The 26,922-nt window shown below is 43.1% G+C and overlaps 1 long non-coding RNA gene across 2 annotated transcripts; it reads left to right on the forward strand.

The window, feature by feature from the left end:
* Window positions 1–4,066: 4,066 nt before the first annotated feature.
* On the forward strand, window positions 4,067–23,517 carry LOC142954490 (uncharacterized). Of its 2 annotated transcripts, none has more exons than XR_012955714.1 (2): window positions 4,067–6,264; window positions 10,949–23,517. It is a non-coding gene; the product is annotated as an uncharacterized LOC142954490 (long non-coding RNA). The 2 variants fall into 2 exon arrangements; XR_012955713.1 differs by lacking the exon at window positions 10,949–23,517 and adding an exon at window positions 7,262–9,528.
* The last annotated feature ends 3,405 nt before the right edge of the window (window positions 23,518–26,922 follow it).

Here is a 26,922-nt window from a genome sequence, read left to right on the forward strand (position 1 = left end):
CAGGTCAAGACTGATAAGTCCAGAGTCATGAGTCATGAGTCATGTGCCAGGTCAAGACTGATAAGTCCAAAGTCGAGTCCCAAGTCACGACTGACAAGTCTGGAGTCATGAGTTAAGTGCCGGGTCAAGATTGACAAGTCCTGAGTCGAGTCCCAAGTCACGACTGACAAATCCCAAGTCAAGTCCCAAGTCAAGACGGGCAAGTCCTGAGTCGAGTGCCAAGTCAAGGCTGACAAGTTCCGATTCATGTCCCTGGTCAAGACTGATAAGACCTGTGTCAATACTACACTACTAAAATGTGATATATCTCTTTGTGCTCATTTTAATGAACACAAATTTGATGGTTGAATAAATTGTGACTTTGAAAGACATTATCCACTGTAAGCAGCCTGTGTTGCTCAATTTCCATTTTGTGCAACATTGTGCTTTTATTGGTGTTGCAAAGGGAAGCTTCCCATAAACTCTGTTATCTACCTGACCCTTCGGTACACTCTTGACCTGGCACTCCACGTCCACCCTTCATCACAAACTTCCTATGCAACACATTAACCACCTTAAGCACACAGTGTCTTCTTAGGAGATGATTCACTTCCCCCCACGTGGCCTCACGGACTCTGCCTCGGACTTACACTGTCTCTCTCCTTCGCTCTTTTCTGTCTTCCTGGATGTGGTAAAAGGCTCGGCCACACGTGTCCACACTTGTTCGTCCATCAGTCACGATGGCCAGCCAATCACCTCTCCAGCTGTCCTCGGATCCCACCTGCTGCCGCTCTCTAAGTGGCAGGAAAAGTAATCATGGAGGTGGAAGAGACGAGTGTGGGCTTGCACACAGTCCCCCATGTGGATGGAAGATGGCCTCTGTGGTCACACCTGTGGAGATGTGCATGTCATGTACAGACATAGATATTCACACAGCATCCTGGTACCATAAGATGACCATCTGTATATAAATGAGACTTGCAATTATTGTAAATAACTGCTTTAGCTTGACTTGAAAGCACACAGGCCTTTTGTTAGAGATGCGGTTAATGGACTTTCTCTGTAATTTCCTCCGTGATGATTTTGACACTTTACAGATGGCACTAACATTCATGGCATCACATTGAACACATACAATGAATAAAGCTCAGTTCTGCCTGTGTGCAAATATTCCCAACGTAAGGATGATTGCTGTATTTATATTATAATTGCTTGACGCTTTGTGAGCTTGCAATGTGGACAACTTGAATAGCCTTTCAACTGTAATGGTAATGCAGATAAACTATGTTCCCTAGATAGGTTTGAATGACACATAAACATTTTTTTGCATCATGTCCTAGCAGTAATTAGACTTCACATATGCATCGGGATTGTTGTGCATAACAACATATGCATGGAGTTTTAATGGGAATGTAGTTAAGAAAATAGGCCACATTCCTCAAGCTTTTTACGCCTGTGAAAAGGCCATTTCACATAATAAACGTTACACAAAACCATTAAGCCATCGTCTTCTAGAAGTGCAAAATCACTCAGAGCACCCTAAAAGTCATCGGTGCGCTGCTCGCTGTGTGATGAGCTAAGCGGTCTGCAGGAAGCAGAGTGAAGCCAGGAGTCTCGCGGTGCTGCGTGTGCCTTGACAGTGATTGACAAAGATTACCCCCCCCCCCCCATCATTAGGACCGACCGGCCACACACAAATAAACACAAACTTTGAAACATTAATCTCTCATGCCTCCGAACTAGCCGCAGAGGTTTTGAAACCCACCCCAAATAAGGAAAGCATTAGTATGTGTGAAAGTGTGTGTGCGTGGGGGAGGGGACTCGGGGCCCTAAATTATTTTTAGAGGTGGAAGAAGGAATGGCTGCGTGCTGGGTAACCTCCAGTGTGGTCTGACCTCTCCTCAGGTAGCTGCTCGCCCCCCTCATTCCTTTCCTCGGGGCCTGAGGGGTCTCGACTGGCGGGGCCATGGGAAAAGGCTCCAGTGTACATCAAAGGCAGGCCTATGTGGGAAAGCCCCACAGAGGGCCCGTAGAGTGCCCTAAAGGTCACCATGGGTCAAAATTCATGTCAGCAAAGGCCCGGGTCGGGGGTCAGGGGTTACTGGCATACCTGTCCATCGCCACAAAGATGGTTCTTCCAGGAAATTATCCCCACTTGTCTCAATTAGGGGTTCGGCTTTACTGAAGGGCCCATGCAAGGTTTGTTTTCTGGCTATAGTTGTTATGGAGGAGGGTGTAATCTGTGTGTAGAGAGGGCGGGATGGCTTTAATGTTACCGGTGGTTACAATAATAGGACTGTTGTTAGCTTTAGACCTGTCCTTATGGGGGTTGAGACCACAGGAAATATCACTTCCTAGTTTATCCTGTTGATAATAACACTGTTGACAGGAGCGATTATTATGATATCCTGGAAGTGAGTGAACCCAGTGATGCTGACTATAGATAATAACACTGACCATGAGCAAGGTTTGGAATGTTTGGAATTGTTGTTGCCGCTCTGCTCAATAAAGCCCTCCCCCAAAAAGCAGGCATCCAATCAGATCTTAGAAAATAGGACAACAGACAAATTTGTTATGTTAGATAGCGTTACGTGTGTCAACGTGAACCATACTTTTTGAAAGCACGAACAATAAAACATCTAGATGTTTTTTCTTCTTCTTAAGATACTGCACTACAATACAAGGACTAACTAGCTACCCTGCAATACAAGAACAATGTTGCTCCTTTAGTCGACTAGAGGATGTGTAGCTTTTAGCCTCTTAGCTTTTTTAGCATGTAGCATGTATGTGGCCATGTGCATGTTTGAGACCATTTCGCAAGACTCTGTTTTAAAACTGGTCAGTCGGAAATATTAAAAAGTCAGCTGGAAACACTTAGCAAAGGAATGCCTGCATCTTCACTCTTACTGAAACCTGGCCCCAAGAGCAGGAGTCCGACTCCGATCTTGAAATCGAAGGTTTTGGGAAGCCTTTGGGATGAGACCACCAGTGGAGCTTACGAATCTTATTGCAAAACTCCTCTATAAGCACCTCTGATCATGATACAGTTCATTTAGTTTCAGTCGACCCGCCGACGCTGAAGAAAGAAAACTCGGAGCACAAGGACGCGGTGTGGTCTAAAAATACGGTCATTCTTCCCAAAATGCATAGAATCTTTTCTAATAATAAGCCTTGCATTAGTGAATCAGACAGACCTTTTATTAAACCATGAACTACGGAGAGAAGGGAGGCGCGGGAGAACCAGAACCAGGGCTGTGCGGGGCAGAATGTCAGACCCCTGCTAAAATGAGAGGTTTTCTAAAGAGACTCTGGTGCTCGGAAAAACACGACCACGTTTGTCCACAGGGACCGCCACAATCAACACAAAATAAAAGTCCGTTTATAGCTTTAAGTAAAAAAGACAGAGTGGAGGTTGAAGTGACAAATGGTAACACCTGTGCTGCCCGGAAAGGAATTAGATCTACGGATGCAATGCGTAAATCAAAAGAGTAGCTCGGTTGTGTTCTGCCACTGAATTGGCAGAAGAGTTCAATAGGTTTCACATAAGATCTGATGCACACAGTTTTAGTCACGAGCTCTCTGAGATCCAAGACGGGTAGGAGGGCTGTGCGATACAGATGATTCAGATGATAAATCCACGGAGAGGATAAATTGTTGTTTTGAGGCACCTGGAAGGGATCAAATGGGCTTTTTGTCCTCATTGGCTGCTGTCAAATTTTCTTTTTTAAAATTTCATTACTATTATATTTATATATAATATTGTTTGTTGGTAAATGGATTTTTTTTTCTAGGTCACTGTCATCCTCAGGGCTGTGTGTGCCAAAGGATCAACTGGTGATCTGTCACTCCTGCTAACCAAAACAGGATGCACCACCTTGGCTCTGCACCAAAACACCATGGTGTTGCAATGGCTTTTAAGGTCAAAGAGAGAAGTGGGTGGATTGTTTGGGGACTAGATGCCATGTGCCTTTGGAATGCGAATAAGAGAGATGTGGAGGAATGTGCTGAACCAGGAAGAAGGCCGCTGGTGTCCCGCTTCCCACGGAGGTTAAGAGGAGAGAGGGGTGGGGGTTTGTGTAGTGGGGGTGGGGGGGGGTGGGGGCACTCATTCATCCACGTGGGAAACAGACAGTAGTGACACATTAAACCGCGTTGTCACACAAACAGCCTGGTGACACTGTTGCCAGTCACTGCTCAAGAATGTTGGCGGTGGGATTACTTCAAACTTCCCACAGGAACAGAATAGGTTTCTTTTTCTTTTTTCTTTTGCCTTTCTTTACATTTGGCAATCAGCTGGTCTGTTTCCCTTCTGAGCGGGATGAAGGCAGCGTGAACGGGGCCATTTATTCACGCGAGACACTCGTTACACTGATGTCCCCTATAAATAGCCCTGTTCCAAATCAATACGCCTCCTCGGTTGAGTTGCGGAACATTTACAAAAAAATCCCCATGACTAGCTGAGCAACAGTTCCCTTTCCATTTAAAGTTTTTCAGCTGCTCTATTTACTTTCTGCCTCTCTCGATTCAGCCCCCCCCAAACTCCCCCCTCACTCCCCCCTCCAGTCTTTACAGTTGATTTGCATTGTGGCCCAGAGAGCGGGGTAGGCGGTTATTGTTGTTGTCGTGATGGCGGAGGGGTTTTCCCACCAGCTCCTCCCGCCGATTCAAAACACCTCTGTGTTGCTGCCGATGATGTCATGGCCCAGAAACTACTCAAAGCTGCTTCCCTGGGAAACCCTATATCAGGAAGTCCAGACAGTTTTTGTTTTTTTCCCCTCCTTGATTGTTATAGCAGAGCAGCTTGGAAGAGACTGCGAGGTTTCTGAATTGGTTCCCATACACTGAAGCTGAACCTGCTGAACTCAAACAATCGTGGCTTCGTCTACTCATCTGCCCTCCTTTCTCATTCCTTTGTTTTACAGTAAACTGAGCTTTTTTTTGATGAACAATTGCATTGAGCCTTTAATTGAGCCTAAATTGAGACTTTAATAAGGCAACCCAACTTGCTTGGTCGGTGTCCTCCGGCGATGCACCGAAGCCTTATACTAACTTCAATATAAACTCGTCCACAACACTATTAGATTAGTTCTCTAGATCTCTTAAACTGCTCTCATCGAACACAGCAGAACAAAACAAATAGAACTTCAACTTGTTCTCTTTTTTACGACTACAATTTTGACCAAATAAGTCCACAACAGATTTGTTTAGATTTTTGACGAAAAAACACAGGAAGTGGACCTTGAGTTGGAATGAATGTGTAAATACATCTTTTTAATAATCTTTCTTAGAGATTAGCAGTTTGACCTGTCCGACCTAAAGTCATTTGCTTCCATGAGTGAACCGATACTCAACACCAACAAATACCTCAAAACGCCCAACCTTATCAGTGCTCATGATTATTCCTGTTAGGAATGTTAAATATTCAGTGTCCCTCTTCACTTTCGCCGGAACCCTTTTTTAAAATATTGCATTGTATTTTAAAATGTAGATCATGAATCTATTGTGTGGAGTCCCATTCACATTAAAGAGGCTAAGTCCGTGTACCTACGGTTTCCCTTTTGAGGTCCCTGATGAGGGCATTAACATGTGAATGGACGGCAACACCCACCATGGCCTTCTTTTCTCTTCTGGCTGTGTGTGTGTGTGTGTGTGTGTGTGCGCAGAAGTGGAAAGCATTAGGAGTCGCCCTGGAGGGCCGGCCGGGAATGCAGAGCAAAAATTCCTTTCCTCCTCACCTCCTTGTCCCATTCCTTTCCTACCCTTCTTGTCTCCTTCCTCTCTATCAGTCCACTGATTACACCCCTGTCTGCATGCCATCACTAGATAACACATGCCCTCCATTCTGCTGTGATAAAAATGAATGAAAATACCACCCACTTCCATCTTGTAAATAAACATCTCTAGCTAATTAGTGCCGGGCTCGAAGGACATGTCGTTCTGTCTTCTTTTCTTTTCTCTCTCTTTGCAGCAAATGTTCAAAGATCACGACATCCGGTATTCTGTATACAAACTGAGGAAGTGAAGATTTGGCTTCCGACGCTCTTAAAAGTAGGCTTTTGTCTCTTTTCTCAGAAGTAACAGCATTCGTGGATGAAACTGAGCTGGAATGCACAACAGATGAGCTTTTACTGTAGTTCTGCGTCTAATTTCTTTCTTTCCTCCTGTCTCTCATTTGCGGTGCACGACCAGTGATCGGCCTCCATGGCTGCGGTGACCTCGCAGGTCACTGTGGAAGTTAATGATAGAGGAAGCACATGGTGAGGCACAAATTGCCGGTGAAATTCAGTGAGTACAGCAGCTGGCTGGTGGGGATGAATGACAGTAGCGGCTGCAACTTCACACTTTTATTTTTATTGCTGAGCCAAATTAAAAGGGATAAGGGATGTGGCAACATTGTGTATTTTTAATCCTAACCTGCATAACTTCCCCACCATTTGATAGTGTACATATTGGAAAGTCAAGATTAAGGAAAGAAAGAAAATGCCAGAAAGAGCAATTGGAAACCATTTAAAAACACATTTTTGCATGATTGGGAGCTATATCTTATCTTAATATGTAATTTATCATGTAATTACAGTTATGGGAGAACTATTCAGACCTTGTAGCAATACAACGGTGTGCTAATAGCATGCAAACTATATTAAATACTTTTGGGTAGTTTAAGCTGAAACTGTGACAAAATCGGGGGACAAACGGGTATACTTAGCAAATGAAGTGATTTATTCACCAAAAAGTAAGTTGAAATAACAAACGACTAAATGGGAGGAATCTGTAAAGTCAGCAGTGTGGGGATGTGTGAAAATGTGCCGCAAGCAAGGAAAAGAAATCAAAAGTCACGGCACAGCGATATGGGGTGAGAGGAGGGCCCAACTCCAATCCGGCCCCCACACTCGCACCCTCTCCCTATCCACTTCCACTTCATTTACTCGGTCACGTAGGGAGTCTTTCATATTAACAATTTTTCGGGCAGTGGAGATCGATGCCGTTTTGTGTTTGTAACAGAAGCTGTGGTTCCGTGCAACCACACATACAGACACTTACTCGTCAACTGCTCAAACCAAGAAGGACATTTAATGTTGTCATACAGACATTAACAACTAAAATGTTACACTGTATTTAGGATCAAACATACCCTTGTCTAGTCTAAACGGTAGATGTGTTTATTGTGTATTTGCATCGACCAAGCAGGTCATACACATCAGAGTAAAAAAAAGATGTATAAAAAGAAAGACGCTAATACGCAACCGTGGTTACCGAACGTCTTTTCTTGTTTCCGCCACAGAGAGGGGAGTTCGTCCCAAGGCTCGGCGCCGTATTTGTACACCTTGAAGAAGGGCGAGTCATTCAGCTCTACAACTATACAAACGAAGCTCACTCCGTTCACGGAGCGGATGGGTGTCGGGGCCGGACTGGAAGTGGGCCGAGGTCTGCAAAGAAAGGAGTCCTCTTGCTCAGGATCTTTTATGTTTTTGGAGAAAAACCAGGGCCCAGGTGTGTCCAATGCCGCTGATCACATACGATCAGGTGTGCAGCACCTGGAGATGGAAAGCACAGACACAGCAGAGGAACCAACCAGCGACAAAAAGCTAGCCTACACAGCTGTCATATAAATGCAGTGGATAGAAAATAACGTGTTGTGGAGCATAAGTTACTCAAGTACCTTCAAATTGTACTAAAGTACGGCACTTGAGTAAATAACTTTTTTTCTGTTCCACCTCTGAGATCTATTGTCATGCATAAAAGTATTCTGTATTTCACGAGGAAGTACTTTCGTACGTCAAACCAGCTATTTACTTTGCTCCTCTGACCTCACGGGGCCTTTAAAATGTGGGCGAGGTCAAACAAAAAGCTTGGCATGGCGCGGGGCCCTCTACAGCCGGGCTCCCTAACAACACCACACACGGATGTGTAACTTTCCTTTTCGTGCTCCTCGCACGCCTTCAACGCCACTCGCCATCCCTCTGTCAACACCGTCGATGCAAAAGGGGAACCGGGAGAGGCGCGGCCCGGAGTCCCGGCCCTCCTGTTTACACTCCCTGACGTCAGTGCCGAGTGTTAGGGGCTCTGGCGGATCAACAGCGGCAACATGGGAGAGTCCTGTTTGCTTACCTGGGAGAGCGACTGCGTCACTCTGCTGCATCTTTAGCAAACAGGAGGGAAACACAAAAGGCCGCGGGGGTGGGATCAGTCGACAGGGAAAAAACTTTATGTGCAGAGAAGGAAAAGGGAGGAAAATGCAATGGAAGGCACAGCAGCGGTGCATAAATCATACTAAACAAATACAGGCCACCAGAGCGGAGCGGTCCAGTCAGTCCAAGCAGAGCTTGTAACCCGAGACGCGGACAGACGTCAAGCGCTGACACGAGAGATTTCCATTTTGAAGCTTGGTTTAGTCACTCCCTTTTGGTTCCTGCTTCTCGCCTGTGTGCTCTATATCTCTGTCATATTCTCCTGTCTAATGCATGCCCATTTTAGACATGCACACATATTGATGGTTTTGTCCCCCCCCTGCACCACTTTGGCCTTTGCCCGTCCCCTGCAGCCCTGCACCAGCAGCAGCTCCGTCACTGTAAAAATGACAAATGTGACGTTTATGATTTGGCCCGGGAGGCGTGGGCGCAGCGGAATGATGGAGTGGAAGCTCCTGGTTCTCATCTACGCTCGCTGACAGCTGTGCGTCAACCGATGAGACCTTTGACTTTCACTAGCTGCTGAGCATGTGAACTGATACGTCATTAGCCACGCCCAAAAACCCTCCGCTTCTCAATGCAATCGCTCCGATTCCATACATTTCACCGTGAAGCTGCTAGTCATGCATTGTCATGTCATGCTTTGAAAGAAAAACATCTAATGGAACGGCCTGCGGCAACCGTCTGCCAATGATATTCCCCCACAGCGGTCCGACCTGCTTTCACAACGTCACGCCTCGGAGCGGAACACCTGTCCGGTTATGTAACTACGCTGTCAGGTGAAGTGGAAGATCTGTGTGCGACGGCTTCCTGCACCAGCACTCTGCAGATGTCAGAGAGAATTCTAGCCGCAGGCTGAGCCACGAACGCATGGAACAATCACATGGTTAAATCATTTCACTGTGGTGCGCTTGGCTCAATAGAGGAACCGATAAGATATGGAAACACAAGTCTCTTAGTCAGAAACATTTGGTAGGAGGCGGTTTACTCCTATGTCACTACAGACGTAAACACTTTTTATCATGCACTGATCTATTTAGAGATTTTGGTCTATTTAGCTTCCATCACGTGTTCTTTCAGCTTCCTGGAAAGAAAACATCCAAACGCACATTTAGGTGTTTAATTTGAATACTTTGTCTGTTTGCGTTTGTAGATTCCTACTAAAGTTACCATTAGATAATGCCTCATTTGCATATTTAAACATAACATTTCAGAAAACTTGTAATCCAAAAATGAATCATCATGGTGTAAGTAATCAAGTGGGGAAGTTTCTTTAGCTGTTTTATTGTTAAAGCTGTAGTGTCTGATGGCAGTGTAGATGTATGTAATTTTACAATAAAAGGCCGTTTTCTCAAACTGAGTTTTCTCTCAGACTCTGAACCAGAAATCTCCACTTCAGCAGCTCTTACATTCACCAAACCTTTCACTTTCATTCTTATCTACACTCTTGGGAAATGTATGCAAATTAGCACATACGAGAATGCCTCATTTGCATAGTTAAACATGCATTTTCAGAAAACCTTTGGATTCCCCCCTTATGTTCCCACATGTGCAACGGTTTTCTACATAGAAAGTTACACTGACTTGTGACAACATGAATTCTGCTGTTCATTTCCTAACCTTGATGAAGACTCTCTCCCGAAACTAGTTGTTGGTCATAACATCGTCATACTTACATTGTGTAGCACAGTGTAGCACAGTGTGTCTATGTGGGAATATTGGAAGAGAGACACATAGTTCCTTGTTATTGTGCAAAGTGTTCCGGACAGGCATTTAGGAGTATTGCATTTAACAGATGAGTTGATCTGCAATATTATGATTATTAATATTATTGAGCCAAAATGAACTAAAATATGTTTGCCTAGTTAACATCCAGCCTTGTGTCTGGGTCTGTGTGACCTGCAGGGATTAAAAGGAGAAGTCAGATGTTCTGCTCAAGTGCTACTGGTTTATTTTACTGCAAATGTGCAAATAGTGGTTTTAAGAATCTGCCAAGTATGCTAAATTGAGGTTGTACAGGCTGTATACAAGGTAACACAAAACAAGGGTAATATATATATATTATATATATATATATAAGCATACTTGTGTCAAATTAAAATGTCTGAGTTGATGTAATAGCCACAAAAGCAGAAGCACACAAAAACATGCCAAGTTAAAGGTAATGAGAGTAGATGAATGTTTGCTGCATGTAGTTGATTTGTCCTTGCGTGCGGGTCTTGAGGGGGGGGGGGGGGGGGGGGGGGGGGAGGGAGCATTAAGACACAATGAGGTAACAAAGTAAATATCACTGTAAAAAAAAGAAGTTGTTTTCACGGTAAAATAAAACTGGTAGCTGTGGTTCCCACAATTTCACCATAATAAACACTGTAGAACTTTTCCTACTGTTACAGTGAAAGGATATTAGTGCTGCTAGGGTTGGAATTTAATTCTAAAAATTATATTATTTTAAATCAGTTTTCTACCATATAATGAACATGAAAATACCCTGTGATAAAGATATATGTATATAATTTGATATGCATCAAATAATCAATAATCGTAGTATAATGATGATGTTGCATCTGTTGAATAGTTTTTGAATCTATCTGGGACCCGTCTATAAATATAGTTTGAGTGAACTGAAATCAGTTCTTTCAAACCTTCGAGGCAGTTGGAATTGTCATTAAAGTGGTTGTAAAATGACCTCAAATGCATTTCTGTGACAGCACACAGCCTGCAGGGCTGTCCTGTTATGTTGCATGGTTTGCTGATAGGCATGAATTGTTCTTTTCGTGCAGTATACACTGAAGGAATGACTCATCGCGTGTTTCATCACATTCGCTGCATCGGAGTGGACGTGCAGGAGTAGAGGAGTGTATGGGAAGCCTGTCCTTCACCCAGTCTGTCTTGCTGCAAGACCCACCCCCCCAGAGGCAGCGAGCACCTGCTGAAGTGTCCTTCACTAGATACTGAATGTATACTCGGTGCTATACCCTGACCTCTGACCTCCCTGTGAAGGAGGGTGAGCAAATGGGAACGTTTCTCCTTCGGGGATCAATAAGAAGATCACAAAAAGTAAACGAGAGCGGGGTTTTCTTTGTGGAAACGAAGCTTTTCTCCGGGGAAATTCCCTTCTGGATTGCCTCCTGTGGGTCAGGACTCTAAATTGGTTGTGGGGCCTATTACTGAGGGATCCCCTCATAGGTTTTAATGAGCATGGGTCCCAGGGCAAAGAGACTACAATGTTAGGCTGCATCCACACAAATACGTGCTCGTGTTAAAACACATGGCGTTTGCTACGTTTAAAACGGCGTTTGGAGTTTTAGTTTGAAATGGTTAATTCAACATGGATAACGGATTACAGGCATTGCTGACTTTATTGTCTATACTAGCAGCTGTTGTGCAGTTTAAGTCTAATCTCCAGTACGGCAGGGACTTCCAGCCACCCACAGACAACAATGAAACTGAGGGGAAACCAAACCAAATTTCTCCACTTGTGATGTAGTAAAACTAATTCAAAAAACATTTTTCAGAGTAAAAAAAAAGATTACTTTTGTCATGTGATATACATTTTCAGGCACGTTATGTATGAAACACCAAAATGCTCATGTGTACGGAGACCAATCTTATAGGTTTTCATATTAAATTTAAATTACCCGTCGGCACCACAGAAACAATTTAACATCAGGTTTAGGCAACAAAACCACTTTATTTAGGAAAAACATCACAAGAGTAACTTTGCGATGTGACGCAAACACCGGTCTCCAGGTTGGAAGCCCTGCGTTCATTTGACCCATCCCCCTGGCCTCCCACCCACGAGAAGAAGTCTTTTTCTCTGTTTATACCTGGTCAATAACTCTGACTGTCGCATATTAACGTTAATGCATTTTATTTGTGTGTCCACCACGACAAAGGATCCTGATTGACTTTCCATTGGCATCGTTTCTGCGCCGCTGCCACGTATTACGCTGTTAACAGGCCGTGGTCAAGTTGTATTTACTTTATCGACGACTGTTGCATTTTGCAGTTGGTTCTCGAGAATTTGGAAACTAATTGTTTGGTTTTAACCAACAACACCAGCAACAACTTGACTTTCTTTGGTATTCTTTGGTATAATAATAAAAAAGCGCCCCGTTAATGAGGTGTGTGTTTGTGAAATACACTTCTCTTTTCTCCTGCCACCACTTGGATGTTTTTTTTTTTCTGTAATTGGGCCCCTCTCTCCTTTTTCTCTATGTGGGCGGTTGATGGAGGCCAACTTGCATGGCGGCAGATGAAGGGGCTCCCCAGCACCGAGCCATTACGGTGTCATCGAGAGCGAGTTTGCCCACGTGAATCTCTGACAAGGCCCCTCCAGTGACAGCGTGATAGCAGCGCACGGCCGGGGCCACACACAGGCAACCGCGACACCGACTCCCAAACCTACCTTGCACGTGCAAACACAATGACGCGCACATTCCGCATCTGCTCCCGCCCAGATACAGTAGCTGGTCGGGCTGCGGGGCCCAGCGTGACTGGAATGCAGCCTATTGTCACAACGGCCATTTAGCAACAATGGAGGACCACGGACAGTTAACACCACAATGCCTCCATGCTGATCTGCTGCAGGAGCCCCAGCGCCACTGGATGCTGCGGCGCCCTGCCGAGCTTATTGAACCACTTGGGAATCAGGTCACTTGTGCAACTTATCAATTAATGATGCTTTTTCCAACAATTACTTTGATTGCAAGCGTGTAATGACGGTGTCGCCGAGACGCCAGAGGAAGTCGTGTGTTTGGATCCGGGAGAGAATATGAAATAGAGCTTAGAAAAATAAATATTAAGTGTTGTTTGTCACTTGGGAGGGAATTGATCGATTCTGAGAGAGTGAAAAGCACACAAATTACATATGTATAATACACATGTGTGCATACATACATACAGGCACATAGTTATCCAGGCGCCTTTGATGCTTTATGTCCTTACAATCTGAGTTGTTTTCATATTGTGGAAGCAGTTACATGTGTTCCTCGACAAACACACATTATTCATTGTAATTTGGTGAAAAACAGGAATTGTTTCCGAACATTGAAGTATTTTAGCATTCGGTGATTCCTACAAAAAAAGCAATAATAGATTCTATAAGCAATGACTTATACAAAGCACATCCGAAACACGGACTTGTGGTTCCACGTGCGTCACATTAGGGAAGAAGTTGTGGTGACGCGGGGGGGGAGATCAAAAAAGGCCCGGCATGAGGAAGTGACTGTAAATATTGCGGGAAGGGAACTGGAAAGCAGTTGTCAATGGGGATTTCTTTCAACCTAGTTTCCATTTGTTCAACAATGAAGCGCGCTGTGCTGCTCAAAAGGTCGGTACTATCATCAGGTGCCACACTGACGTTGAGGTCAAACTGGGCGTCCGACCAGATGAACACAAGTGCTTCCACAATTGGTTGTTTTTTTAACATCATTGAGCCAAGGCCGCGAATACAAGCTTCTGATATTTTTGTCCATTGGCGTTTACTAATCTCGACTTTTAGACACAATTAAGGAACAGTGCAGAACACAAGCTGGCTGCTGTGGGAAACAAACCCAGTGTCGAGGATGATCATATTGTTCCCACGTTGCCTGGAGGTGTGCATGCAGGTACAAATGATGGCTCGTTATGCAGTAAAGAGAGAGAACACGATGTGTGCTTTTATGCGGCCCAATAAAAGCAAGGAGAAGAACTTCATTTGTTACGTGTAGAATGTCCAGAAAACTGCCTTTTTTGAAAACCACACTTAGTAAAAGCAGGAACAGAGAAGTAGACCTCCACGGATGGACGGAATTCATGTTTTCAAGCCCACACGTGCTCTACAACACTCAACCTTCCACTCAAAGACAGCTAAAAACAAAGAGGATGTGATTCAGTACAAAAACAGCCACGGCTGCACACACACACCTCTTTCTGTTTATGAGTCACGGTGCGAGTGTGAAAGTAAAGCACCTGTTAACAAAAGAGCCACCGCATTCCAAAACAAAGGGCATGAGTTACTCCCGTGGATAACTTACCCGGGGTGTGTTTGTTTTCGTGTGTGTGTGTTTGGGATGGGTGGGGTGTGAGAAGAGATGGAGTCAGCGGACCGAAAGGGTGTGGCACATTTCTTTGGGAAATTTACATACACTCTTTGTTTTGTTTTTTGCAACTATTAGGTGAAAGACTTCATTGTAGTTCACACACACACAAACACTGCCGCCTGAAAACAAAATCGTCCACACTGCTCCACCTGCTGACTTGCTTCCAGGATAAACTCGTGCATTTTGATGTTTTGAGTGGATTTCCTCGGTATTGTCCTGTTTTCCATTATGGGGATATGTTCATACAATTGTATAAGGTAAAGATATGCTGCATAAACATTTTTTATTAAAGATTTTGTATCCTGCTGGGGCATAATCTAAAAGCCAAACTTTAGAGATGTAAACCTGTCATTTGGAGCTTTAGCCAATCCATCCCTGAACTTTTAACACTTTAATGCTCCCACTCAGTAAAAAAATGGAAAAAAGAGTTTATTTCGTCACCAACAACAAAAAGCGATAAAAATATTTTTATAGACAAGAGAAATATGTAAAACTTGAGAAATAAAAAAAAGTGTTCCCAGCCCTGCTCATCCGTGTGGTGGTACAATGACATAACACGTTTTTTGGACGATCCAAAAATGTATTTAAAAATGTTTTTTAAAAATGTATCGTTAAAGGAATAGTCTGAGATTTTGGAAAATGTGCTTATTTGACTTTGTTGTTGGGAGCTGGATAAGAAGATTGATACCACTCATGTCTGTTTGATAATAAGCAGCCAGCCAGTAGCCACGGTTAGCTTAGCTTAGCACAAATAACAGGAGGAAACAGCTAGCCTGGCTCTGTCCCAAGGTAACAAAACTCTGTACCAGCACCTCTAAAGCTCACTAATTGACATGTTCATTCATAAAAATTCCTAAGTTTAAAGCAAAACGGGGCTTACGTGCCGGACTATTTCCTGGTCACGCAGAGTCATTCCAAGAACGAGGAAGCTGGTGACAACAAGACTCCAGGAAGTTGCTGCAGGAAATATCCCTGCACATAACCATCTGTAAAATCACAACTTGTCGATGTTTAGAGGTCTAACATACTTTAACATTAGGTTAAGGACAACAGATTTATTTTTGAACACGATAATACAACTCAAAATGTGTTCTACAACAAACTAAAAAAATATAACCCCACAGGGACCAATAAGACCATGAGGATGTTCAGTGTAAGGTGTGGTGGGGGTTATGTGTGCAGCCATGATAATGTGAGAAAGCTCGGGACACCACTTTCTGCCAAACTGACATGAAGACAGATTGTGACACCTGAGGGAATATTAGATCAGACCTTTAATGAATGCAGTGGATGCACAGGGAGCTCTTCCGTTTCCAATGCCAAAGAGCACATCCGCCTCACTGGAGGTGATTTTTCTGCATTGTACCAAGACATTCATGGGGCAATCACTCCTTATTAACTCACAGCCAGATGACAGAAGACTATTTATATTGTACGAACCCAATAACCAGAGCGAAAGGTTATCAGGTAATAGTGACTGGCAGCAGCAGTGGTGTTCTGGGTGTGACCCCAGAAGCAAAAACCGGATAGTGTGTGTGTGTGTGTGTGTGTGTGTGTGTGTGTGTGTGTATGCCACAGATCTGGCATGGTGACATTACTACAGGCTGCAAATGTGGAATGTTTTTACTTATACTAATAAAACAGTGTGTGTGTGTGTGTGTGTGTGTGTGTGTGTGTGTGTGTGTGTGTGTGTGTGTGTGTACAGCACCCATTCATTTGTTCAGGACAATTTGAATTCGGGAAAGAAATGAAACAATAAACACAGCACATCCTAATGACGCTATCAGGCAGTTACCAAAATAAAAGTAACATACTGCTGGAGCGAGGGAATGGAAGTAAGCACACTGGAGGTTATGAAAATAAATAATGAATAATCAACACAAAACGAAAGTTCCTCGTAGTAACTTTAAGCTGAATTTTAAGTCGTCCAAGAAATGTTTCTGCAACATGACACGAAAACAAACACCTCCAATACATTACAATTTAGGATGATTCAGTTATTTTATAGCCAGAGTCTTGTTTTCTCACTCTCCTGGGGTCCTTTAGTGATGGCACTGCAGTCCTACATCTCAGAAAGACTGGTGAGTAAACAGCGGTCATAACTGATATAAATGATGGCTAAAACTGCAGATCTGCAGCATTCACATGATGGAAGCGGTTGGCTGCAAAGATCGTCGGTCACATTTTACCACCTTGAAATTAGTTGTATGCACTTTGATGATTTAATGAGATTATTTGTATATACATAAATGCATTTTCTCCCACGTTTCTGGCATTATATAGTTTGTCACCTCTGCAAGAAAACTCAATCCATGACAGATTTATTTGCTTTAGAGCTCAACGTACATTATATATTAAATGAAATTAAATCCTCTGACTGTAAACTAAACATCGTGGCAAACTCTTCAACTGGCTTCATCACTGTGACTCATCTGTATGTGCTCAGCAAATGGTGTCAAATGCAAATTCCGCAGAAACAAAGCAACACTTTCAGTCATTCACCAAGAAGAGGTCCTCGAGGGGTTTGTCCCACCCCCTACACACACACACACACACACGCACACACACACGCATGCCTCCTCGTGCTTTCTCTCTGCTTCTCAGTAGTGGCTGCCTCCTACCTATTCTGTGGAAGTCCCCGCCCATCCTTATCTACCACTTCAACAGAACCAGAGACATGTGTGTGTGTGTGTGTGTGTGTGTGTGTGTGTGTGTGTGCGCGCAGGGAGAGAGGGGGTGGTGTGGGCGACTGATATTGCACATCCTCCTACGTTTGTTTACAATATCGCAGCATCGGTTCTGGTGCTGCCTGTAACCAGCGTGCACCCCGCTGCACCCCGAACAGTAACAAAGGCAAGCCAGAGGCTTTTTCCTAAAAGAATAAAACAAAATTACATTATGACTTATCACTTATACGGTCCATTTTCTCATTAGATAAACATAAACTATGTATGTACACAAAAAGAGCTGCGGAATCATTTCGTGAGCGCTGCGGAAGATGTAGCAGATGACAACATCAAACCGTCATTTAAAAGTCTATCATGTAATATTTCTAAAACAACAAGATTGTAACTGATATCAATTTTGGCCTATGATGCAGCATTCTCTCCCAAATAATATAAAATATCAATGTAGTACAGAATAAACTCTCCTGAAATTAGGTTACCTGCATTTTTATGTCACATTACAGAGTCTAGAAAAATGTCAATGGTTGGTGAACATAAATTACTTCTTTTTTTTTCTTTGTATAAATCACTCAATTATCACGATTTCCTGTCTGTTTCTCTACTGTGACCTGAAAAAGTAAAAATAGAATAAAATAAAACAAAATATCTGCACATGGCAACTGCATCATGGTTTGGTATATGTTGAGTTATTTATGGGTTTGGCAACTGAAACACTTTTTTACAGTAGACATTTTGACCTGCCAGTAGGAAAAGCATATAGGTATAAATGATACATTTACAGGGCTGGCTTACAGTCACATTGCCAATCTTACTGTGACTCTTGAATAGAACGGGGCCATCATTAATGCTATCAGACATATGCTATCACCTGTCAATCAATCAATCAATGTCGGCCAACGATTGAGCAAGCTGGCGAGCAGTTAACTTAATGCAGGAAAGGCAGAAAAAAAGGAAAAAGATGAGGCCTTTGGGAGAAGTCAACATTTTCCTCAGACATGTCAAAAACGTAGATAACACAACCACATTTGAAGGCAGCATTAGTCACAACAGTGCTTTGGGCTAATTGCTAATATATGCATCCTAACATGCAAGCAATGACAACATTAGAATGCTAACGTTTAGCAGGTATAATGTTTACCGTTGTCAGCATCTTAGTTCAGGGTGTTAGCATGCTAACATTAGTTAATTAGCGAATTAGCACAAGTGAGACTGATGGGAAGAAGTTTAGCAGTTTCTGTGGGAATTTTTAGGTCATAAACATAGACTGTATGTAAGAAGTGGACGTAATCATCGTGAAGTCACTCATTGGTTTGTGGACGGCCATTTTGAAGCCTCGAGTTCGGCAATTTCGCCGGCGCCATCTTGGATTAGGACCGTCACCATGTTGTTTTTTTCGCAACCAATGAACAGAAGTTGCCATATTTGGAATGCGGAGAAGTGATGTAGAGACGCCGTAAATGTCTCTGAGACAGCGACCTGTCAATCACAGTAAGCCCGCCCTAAAGCATACTCTGTTTTATGGTCTATTTTACTCTAAAAGGACCATAATTTACTCAATGAACATCATGCTGTATTGAACAAGTCTTGAAACTAGAGATGAAAACCATAAACTCAAGTTTACAATGTTAACTGACGGAATAAATCAAGTTTTGCAACCGGAGGAGTCGCCCCCTGCTGGTCAGTAGAGAGAATGCAAGTTTTAAAACACTTTGGCGTCAAATGGTTGCCACCTGGTCATAAAGCAACATTTGACAAAGTCACATTTTGACCTGCAGGTGGCGCTGGAAGAAAGGTCAGGGTATGAACAGGTAAGTTTCATCGTCTGGAGAAGTGCATGTCTGTATAAAATTTTACAACAGTCCATCCAGTAGTTGTTTAGTAGAGATTTCAGTCTGGACTAAAGTGTTTGGTGAAAATCATGAAATATTCATTTGATTTACACCTACGAATTCAAACGCAGGAGATATTTCCACAAAACAAACTCATCATTTCAAACCTTCATCCCACTACCATTGGAATTTCCAGGGAAATCATCTTCTCTCTGTGCTCATATATAAACACTCTGCAGTGCTTAAAAAAACAAAAAACAAAACATCTGGGAATGCCATTACCTTGCATGGGGAGGACACTGAGAATATAGTCAGACTCTATCATCTAACTACTCCCAACTCTTCAGTCCTGGCAAAGTGCTAAACAATGATGTCATTGCATTCCTCAGGCTTCAGAGACATTCTCCAGGCAGCACCAGCGAGCTTAAAAGGACTTCTCACAGCAATAAAGCCAGTATCCTCCCTCAAACATATGTTTTTTTTTAAAGCATTTCTATAAACAACAAGAACACTGACAAATAATACATAAAAAAACCTTGTGCAGAAAAGTTTAAGTGGTTCTGAACAAAACTGTCTGATAACTTTAAAACCTCCGTCTAGAAGCAAAGCCATTAACTGTTTTAAATGTAATTAATACAATCTTAAAATGATGCTAAAATTGACTGGAACCAAGTGAAAAATATCAGTCAGGTTTCACACATGTTCAAGTTGTGTAGTTTGATTTGTGTTCCAGAAGGGTGATGATCTGTTAAAAGGTGTCAGCCCTACTGTGGTATGTTTGAAGTGTTGGGACTTTTCAGCTGCTTCACCAGTGAAAGTGAAAACAGGTGAGCATAATTAGGTCCTCTAAGCAGTGAGTGACGGAGTTTTGTGTAAAAGTTTTTTTTTACCCATTCTGTGGGTAATAACATTCTGTTGAAGTCGGGGCATTCATGACATAGATAAACTATAGTGTCAGCAGTATTAGATGAAACATAAATGAATGCTTTGTTGGTAATTCTGCATATTGGTCCCCCTGTGCTAACTTTTTTACCTCAATTTAAAGGTCAACTTCAAAAGCGTTCTTTTCTGGATTGTTCACGCCTCTCACTCATCATGATGAATACTAGCGCTAGCTAAGTTGACGTTAGCCGTGTTAAGTTTGGAAATAACTGAAAGGGTTAGTGTTGTTGTGTTTTTAAAGTGTATACTCCTTGCCACTGTAGTGTTGTGGCTTTGAAGAGAGCAATCACGGCCTCTCTACACCGACTATGGATAAGGATATTTGTATATATGTAGCAATGTAATCAAGCCAAAACCTTCATCAGGTCACGTGGGTCACGTTTTATTTTTAGAAGGGCTAGAGAAAGTATGGATTTGAATACATAAGGAAGACCACTGGAAAGCTACAGAACGGACCGGGGTTATCTCATTATCCATTTTTCATTCATATTTCTATAAATAAGTACCACCTTAGGGCGCCCTGGTGGCCATTGGGTTAAGATGCAAACAATGAACTTGGTTTGAATGCAAACCAAATGTAAATCTTTCTCCATGTCTCTCACCCCTCGTTCTCCACCTTCACTCGATAGTCCAAATCTCAAATAAAAACCAGACACACAATTAGGACTGAAGTCCTAATAAATAGCATATATTACTACAGCTTCTGTTTTACTATTGAGCAGCCATCTTGGATTTTGTGGTCGGGGTTGGCAAGGTTCGTCCGACTCGGAAAATAACGACTTCCTAGTTCAAGTGGAACGCAGCATATGTCTTGCTAGCAGTCTGGCGAGCTAACTGTCTGTTAGCAAGCTCGTTAGCTCGGTTGAGCTTCTGCCCCTCTTCAGTAACTCTGTGTTGTTGATGAAATGACATTTCTAAGAACAAAACAACACGGTCTGAGTTAATGGCAGAGTTCAAAGAAAACAGAAAGAAGCTTGTGCAGCGCTACCATGGCATGTTAGCGGTTAGCTTGTCCTCTGATTAGACAGTAGGTAACAAGGCTTCTGGAAGTAAATGTTTCACAAAGATGTTATAGTTAGACCCGATCAATCTTTCTGAACACAAGGCTAAGAATTTGTTGAATGTTCCAGTAGATTATCGACTATAAAAGAAGAGTGGAAAAAAAAGTCCAGGACGGACAGCTAGAGGCATGTCGCTACTGGACACATTCTTTCCAGGAACACGCAGCATCTCCAGAGCAGTGTGTCTGTCTCATGGCGGTGTCTGCTGCTCTGCTCTGCCTCACCCTCACTTAAGCCTTAATGACTCCACACACAGTCGATTCAAACACACTCACACAAAGAGACACACATGGCAGTTTGCCTCTCCCCTTCCACCAACTCAGTGACCTCTTTTTTTACTGTACAGCTGATATTCTCTCTCCCTCTCTCTCACACACTCAATGACCCCTTGGCAGCTGATTCCACTCGTCCCTTCCCAGAATTTAGTGAGGTGATGAAAACAGCTGCAGCGCTGATCTCAGGCCAGACTTAAGTCTGACCAAAACTCTTTGGAATCGCAGCGGAGATGTTATGAATCCATGGAAACCTCATTATTCAATTTCACTGTTTATGTTGATGTTGTAGGTAGAAAGAGGGACAATTCATTGACTGTATTTGGCTGCTTCTTGAGCAGACGGAACTTGCAGCGGTAATGGGAGCGGAAAGCTTAGGCCAAGCCAAAAAAAATCTGTTTCTGATAAAGACGACTGGAGTTCCCATCAAAGGCTCGCTGCTTGTTTTCCCTCTCAGTCATAGTGAAACTCAAGCTAGAGTGTCAAAATGATTCAGCTCTTACTTTCACTCTGACTGTGCTCCCCCTGATGGATTAGACGACCCGATCGGCACACACTCTCAGACACACACGATTCCCTTGAAAGCTCATAGCAAGGCAGGGTAGGGTGCAACTTATAGAGTCCCCACAATGCATCTCTACTGCAATAATACTGCAGGTTTTTCTAAACATAAATAAGTAACAGTGCAGCTGCAAGCATAGAGGGGAAAAAAAAATTCTGCGATGACTTGAAGTACGTCACATTTGCTCTTTCTACGATATAGTAACCATCCATGCTCAGCAGAAATTCAGGCAGCTGCCATTTCTCGCTAGAGAAAATGTGCGTTCTTGTATTTGAAACATATTGAGGACCAAAGCAAGTTTTAAACAGTGTGAGGACATTTTTGGGAAGTGAGGACATTTTGGCCAATCCTCATTTAATCAAAGGGCCTGTTTGTGATGCGTTTTTTAAGGTTCAGGTTAGAATTCGGTTTAAGTCGGGGTAAGGTATTTAGTAGTGATGGTTAAAGATAAGGGTAATGGGCTCGAGAATGCTGTATGTCAATGAGGGTCCTCACAAAGAGAGAAGTACAGGGAAATGTGTGTGTATGTGTTGCCAAAGCAGGACAAACAGGATGCTGGCGTCTTTAACAATGTAGACAGCAGCTGGAAAGTCTCTTGCAGCTGTGTCCAAGTGTTGCTCAATGATGTATTAGAATCTACAGTGCCATCTTTATCAATCAATTTAAACAAATTAAGTTCAATGTTTTCTTACTGTCATTTGTTTTCTGAGTGAAATGAGTAGAATTCAGTTTCCTGGAATCAGAACGTAACCAGAACAGACAACTGACAGATATTGAAATAGAAGACAACTGACGACGGAGACGTAGCGGGCCCTCATTTGACAATTCTAGAAATGATGATCTTCCACAAAACGACAACCAACTAACGGCCGTGCTTTCTGCGCTGCCGCCTTATTATTATTATCAGTTGTACTGATGATGAAAACAGCAGCCGTTACCTGAGATGAACCCCGCTGTGGGTTTCTGTGGTGTATTTTTCTCAAGCTGTCTGAGGCGGTTTTCTAACACACTCGTCTGCTTGTTTTCTCTGCCGCTCCTCGTCTCCCTCCGTCCCTAAATGACTCTGTCTCTCTTCTGTCTCCATCTGCTAGCAGAGTGGATTCACCTCTTCCTTTCTTTTCCTCTCTTCTTCTGCCATCACCATCTGTTTGCCTTCCTTTTTTATTTTTACATTTCTATTCGTATAGTAAGCATTCTTTTCTCTCATGTTCTGGCCTTCCTCTGTCAGATCAACCGTTATGCACACCGGTCGTTTTGAAATGAATTCAAGCCGACATCGATTTATACATGCATGTTTTTTGGAAAGCTACGAGCATGTTTGCTCACTTATTCATGGGGCGGACATGCCCAGAGCCTTGGAGTTTGGATGAGGTTAATAGCGTACGGCTGGAGATATTTTACAGATACTATGCATTCCGACACCTGCATTATTGATGAGTGACTCCGCCCCCCCCGCCAGAGAATCACTCAGATTAACCCCTGCGACTATGAATCCACACAGGAACCCATCAATCGAGATGATGATAACATCAACCACGTAAACAGTTCTGCTTAAACATAGCCTCCCACCCTAACCAAATGCTTAGAAAACAACACAGCCGGTTACACTGCAGAGTATGATATAGTATGTACACAAATGTAAAAAGGAAAAAAAGAGTAAGAAAAACAATTGTAGTGAGAATTTTAAGTTGCAGATTGGTTTTCTCTACAGAAGGTGACCAAAGTACTGCAGCAGGTTGTAAAGCAGCTACTATAATGCTCCCTGACTAGCAAATAAGCTCTGGGCTTTGGGGCCTTGTGATTATGATTCTGTGGCTGCACAGCTCTTACACACACACACACACACACACACACACACACACACACACACACACACACACACACACACACACACACACACACACACACACACACCTGCAAACAAAAACAAAGACACACAATCATAATAAACCCATTTGCCACTTGAGGGAATGCCTCAAATCAACATTGAATTGGGAAACGGACACGATATCGTAATGACTCTAAAAAATGACTACTGATTTGGCATGCTGGCGTTGCCATGGTTCCCAACGTTTCCCCTGCTGCTTCCCGGAAGAGGAGAGCATAGTAGTGGGCCAGGAGCCAGCATGGCAGCAGTATAGCATCGGGAGCCCCGGCAACAGATTCCCTGAACAGATTTAGCTCTCCGCTCAGGGCCAGAGCCATTGAGAGCGAGCGGTTGGCTCGGTTGTAAGCATTAGCTGCAAATACCCTTGATTTTTTACGGAGCTTGGTTTCATGTCAAAGCCTCTCTGCTAGAGAAGCCTGGGAGATTTTCACATTTTAGCTGTTGAATGCCACTATCACATACCAGCTCAGAGAATTCTATAGAAAACCCATGCCAGGTCTTTGCTACCAATCACCCAACATTACACATATTTACTATTGTTGGCACCCATGTCAGGAGGATGACATTGTTTGTCAGTGCTTTCCAAAGCACATTATAAATAAAGGTTCACTTGAGTGTTTGCTGGCCTGCCCCTGCTATGGTTAAGGGTTGGTTACTCTACCTAGTTTACGTCATAGGGAAAGATCACAGACATGGTGACAAGAAGCCTAGGCTGTGGTGGAAAATTCCCAAAATGACCTCCTCACATCTATTCTTAACCACCTTTCCTTGACCTCTATGGAAAACGTCATGGGGTCAAGGATGTGAAGGAGAGTTCATGAGGAGTTAGGAAAAGACAACCATGGTGTTTTGAGAATCATGATGCAAGGGCGGATGTCACTGACATAGGTCTGCCATGGCGAAGCTAGAACGACGGACTACAAAAAGTGCAACTAAACATGACACCATGAAATCTGTTACATTTCTGCATGCAGGCTATTTAACCAGCTTCTTTTGTGAGAGGCTGCTTCACTCGTGGTGTGAAGGAGAGAAACCGGCGGTCCTTTCTTCCTTCCTGCTGCTGTCACACTTAACAATCAACACAGCCTCCAGTAGAAACTGACAATTCACTTGTGTGCAATATCAATGAAACTGTTCAATAACAATATTTCCTTTGTGCAATAATGTAGATTCAGTTCGGTTATATTTTGCTTTTTAACACTTTAATAATCTATCATAGGCCAAGCTTGTGTTTTTTCCTCACTGATGCTTCTTCTTATTAACAATGAGAATTTGTTGATTGACAGTTTGCTATATTTACTGTTACATGTTCGAAGTAAATAAATACATGTCAAATTAAATGAAAGGATTGTCACTGTCTATTCATATTCATCAACATGAATCCCATTACTTTGTGACTGTATGAAAATTATTGTTAAACCTGTGCAAAATAACCATATCGTTTGTTTTCATGAACGGCCGAATGGTGCGTCACTTTAAATGTTGCTGCCGCAAGGAATTGTGGGGCGGCATTATCTGCTTTCCTTTGGTAAAGGAAGGTCCAGTGTTTCCTATGCTAAAGGAGCTAAAAAAGGAAGCATTGAAGCACCTTTTCTTAGCATTTAGAGAATTCCAACAGCTCTTATCATGGCGGCCCCTTAGATACTTCCGGGTAATTTCACTCAGTTAGGAACCTTCTAAAACAAAAAGGACTTTTCGACCGCAGCCCAACTTTGACTGTTGGCAGGAAACAGGGTGAGCAGTGTTCTCGGGTCACACACTTCCCTCCTTCCTAAGGGCCTTCTCCACAACCTGGAACCTAAAGGATAACTTTAGTATTTTTCAGACTGGACCCTATTTTCCCATGTTTTTTTGCATCGAAGTGATTATTGTGGACTACAACTGTTCAAATTGGTATAGTATTGCGGGAGAACACTGCAGACGGCAGAGAGAGGAGTGCCGGTGTTGACAGTGTGTTGTTTTGAAGTACATAAAGTGTAGCTTAGTGTTATCTAAAAGATTTTCAATGTCATAGCTGATTATCAAGCGGATTTCAACAATATGGATGTGACGTAAGGTTTCAGCAGATCTCTGTGAAAAGTTAACACAAGCCCAAATGATCAGAGACAATGAGCCAATGGGTTACAGAGTCACTTCAGTTCATCTGAGGTCAACATCAAAGCTGTAGCTCAACCCATAATCTCACCAGATCTACGGCTCAGAGCCGTATCACCACTAATAGAACTATATTGGATTCTTAGAACTCTATTCTCTCTTTCACTCACTTATGCACCTCATTTGTCTTACTCTTCTCCCCCTCCCCACCTACTTCACATCTCCTTTCTCCCATCATGCTGCTCAGACTTCTTGCACAGTATGGATGCCTCCTTCCAGGTCTGGCCAAAAATTAATTTATCTCAGCTTTTCAGTCAGCAAGTCAGCCAACAAATCGATTATTCAATCATTCAAAATACAAACAAACATCCCAGCGTACCACCAAGACATCCAATCAGCCATTTAGTAAATCAAGTTAACCGTCAATCCTTTCAGATTATAAAGCAATTGGTCAGCCAGTCATTCAGGCTGTCAGTCATTGTTAACCATTTATCTGACTAGCGGACCACAGAGATACCAGTGGATCTGTAGGAGTCTCTCTCTGCATTGGCAACCTGACAGCAGCATACTGGAAACCTGTCACAGCACCGCACCGCAGGCCTGATCGGCTGATTCACAGACACACACACACACACACACACACACACACACTCACACTGAGCCAGAGCTGTTTGCTTTGGACGGGAGACTGAGATGTTTTCCACCTCCTCTCGGCCCGTAATTCAGATAGAGGGCTGGAGTAGGAATGGTGAGGTATTGTCTAGTGGTCAGAGAATGAACTCATTCCCTCCGCACATGAAAACTCTCGCAGACAGGAAGAAGGAGGGAGAGTAGGGGAAACAGAGGAGGGATGGATGTGGGTCAGGATGATGTGACACACAGGGCCAGACGTGGTTTTTCAGACAGACTCAAAAAAACCACCAGCAGCGATGGAAACGATGTGTTGCTACTTGGTTTCAAAACCACAAAAATTCTGTCTACAAAGCTTTGGAACAAACAGGCTGTCGGTGACTCTGCCGGAGAAATATGTCGAGGCGGGAGTGGTGCAACTTCTCCATTTGGATCAGTGTTTAGACACCCTTTCAGTTGCAGTCTAATGTTTAAACATGTGCAATGATGGTTCCCAGCACTCAGGGTGTTTTTATAAGATGTTCCAAAACTGACCAGGACTTATAACTGCAACAAGATGCAAATCCTTTTTTTTCTTTTATTGAAAAGTGAAGCTTTTTTCTTTTCTGTGCTGCTCTTGCATTTTGTGTTTCCCATCCAGGCTCGCAGTGGACGGCTTCCAGGACCACATGGAGACCTATATGTATGGCGACCTTCCGCGCGATGA

The sequence above is a fragment of the Anarhichas minor genome, unplaced genomic scaffold (assembly GCF_050575085.1).
Source record: "Anarhichas minor isolate MPS153535 unplaced genomic scaffold, ASM5057508v1 ptg000020l, whole genome shotgun sequence".
NCBI lineage: Eukaryota > Metazoa > Chordata > Actinopteri > Perciformes > Anarhichadidae > Anarhichas > Anarhichas minor.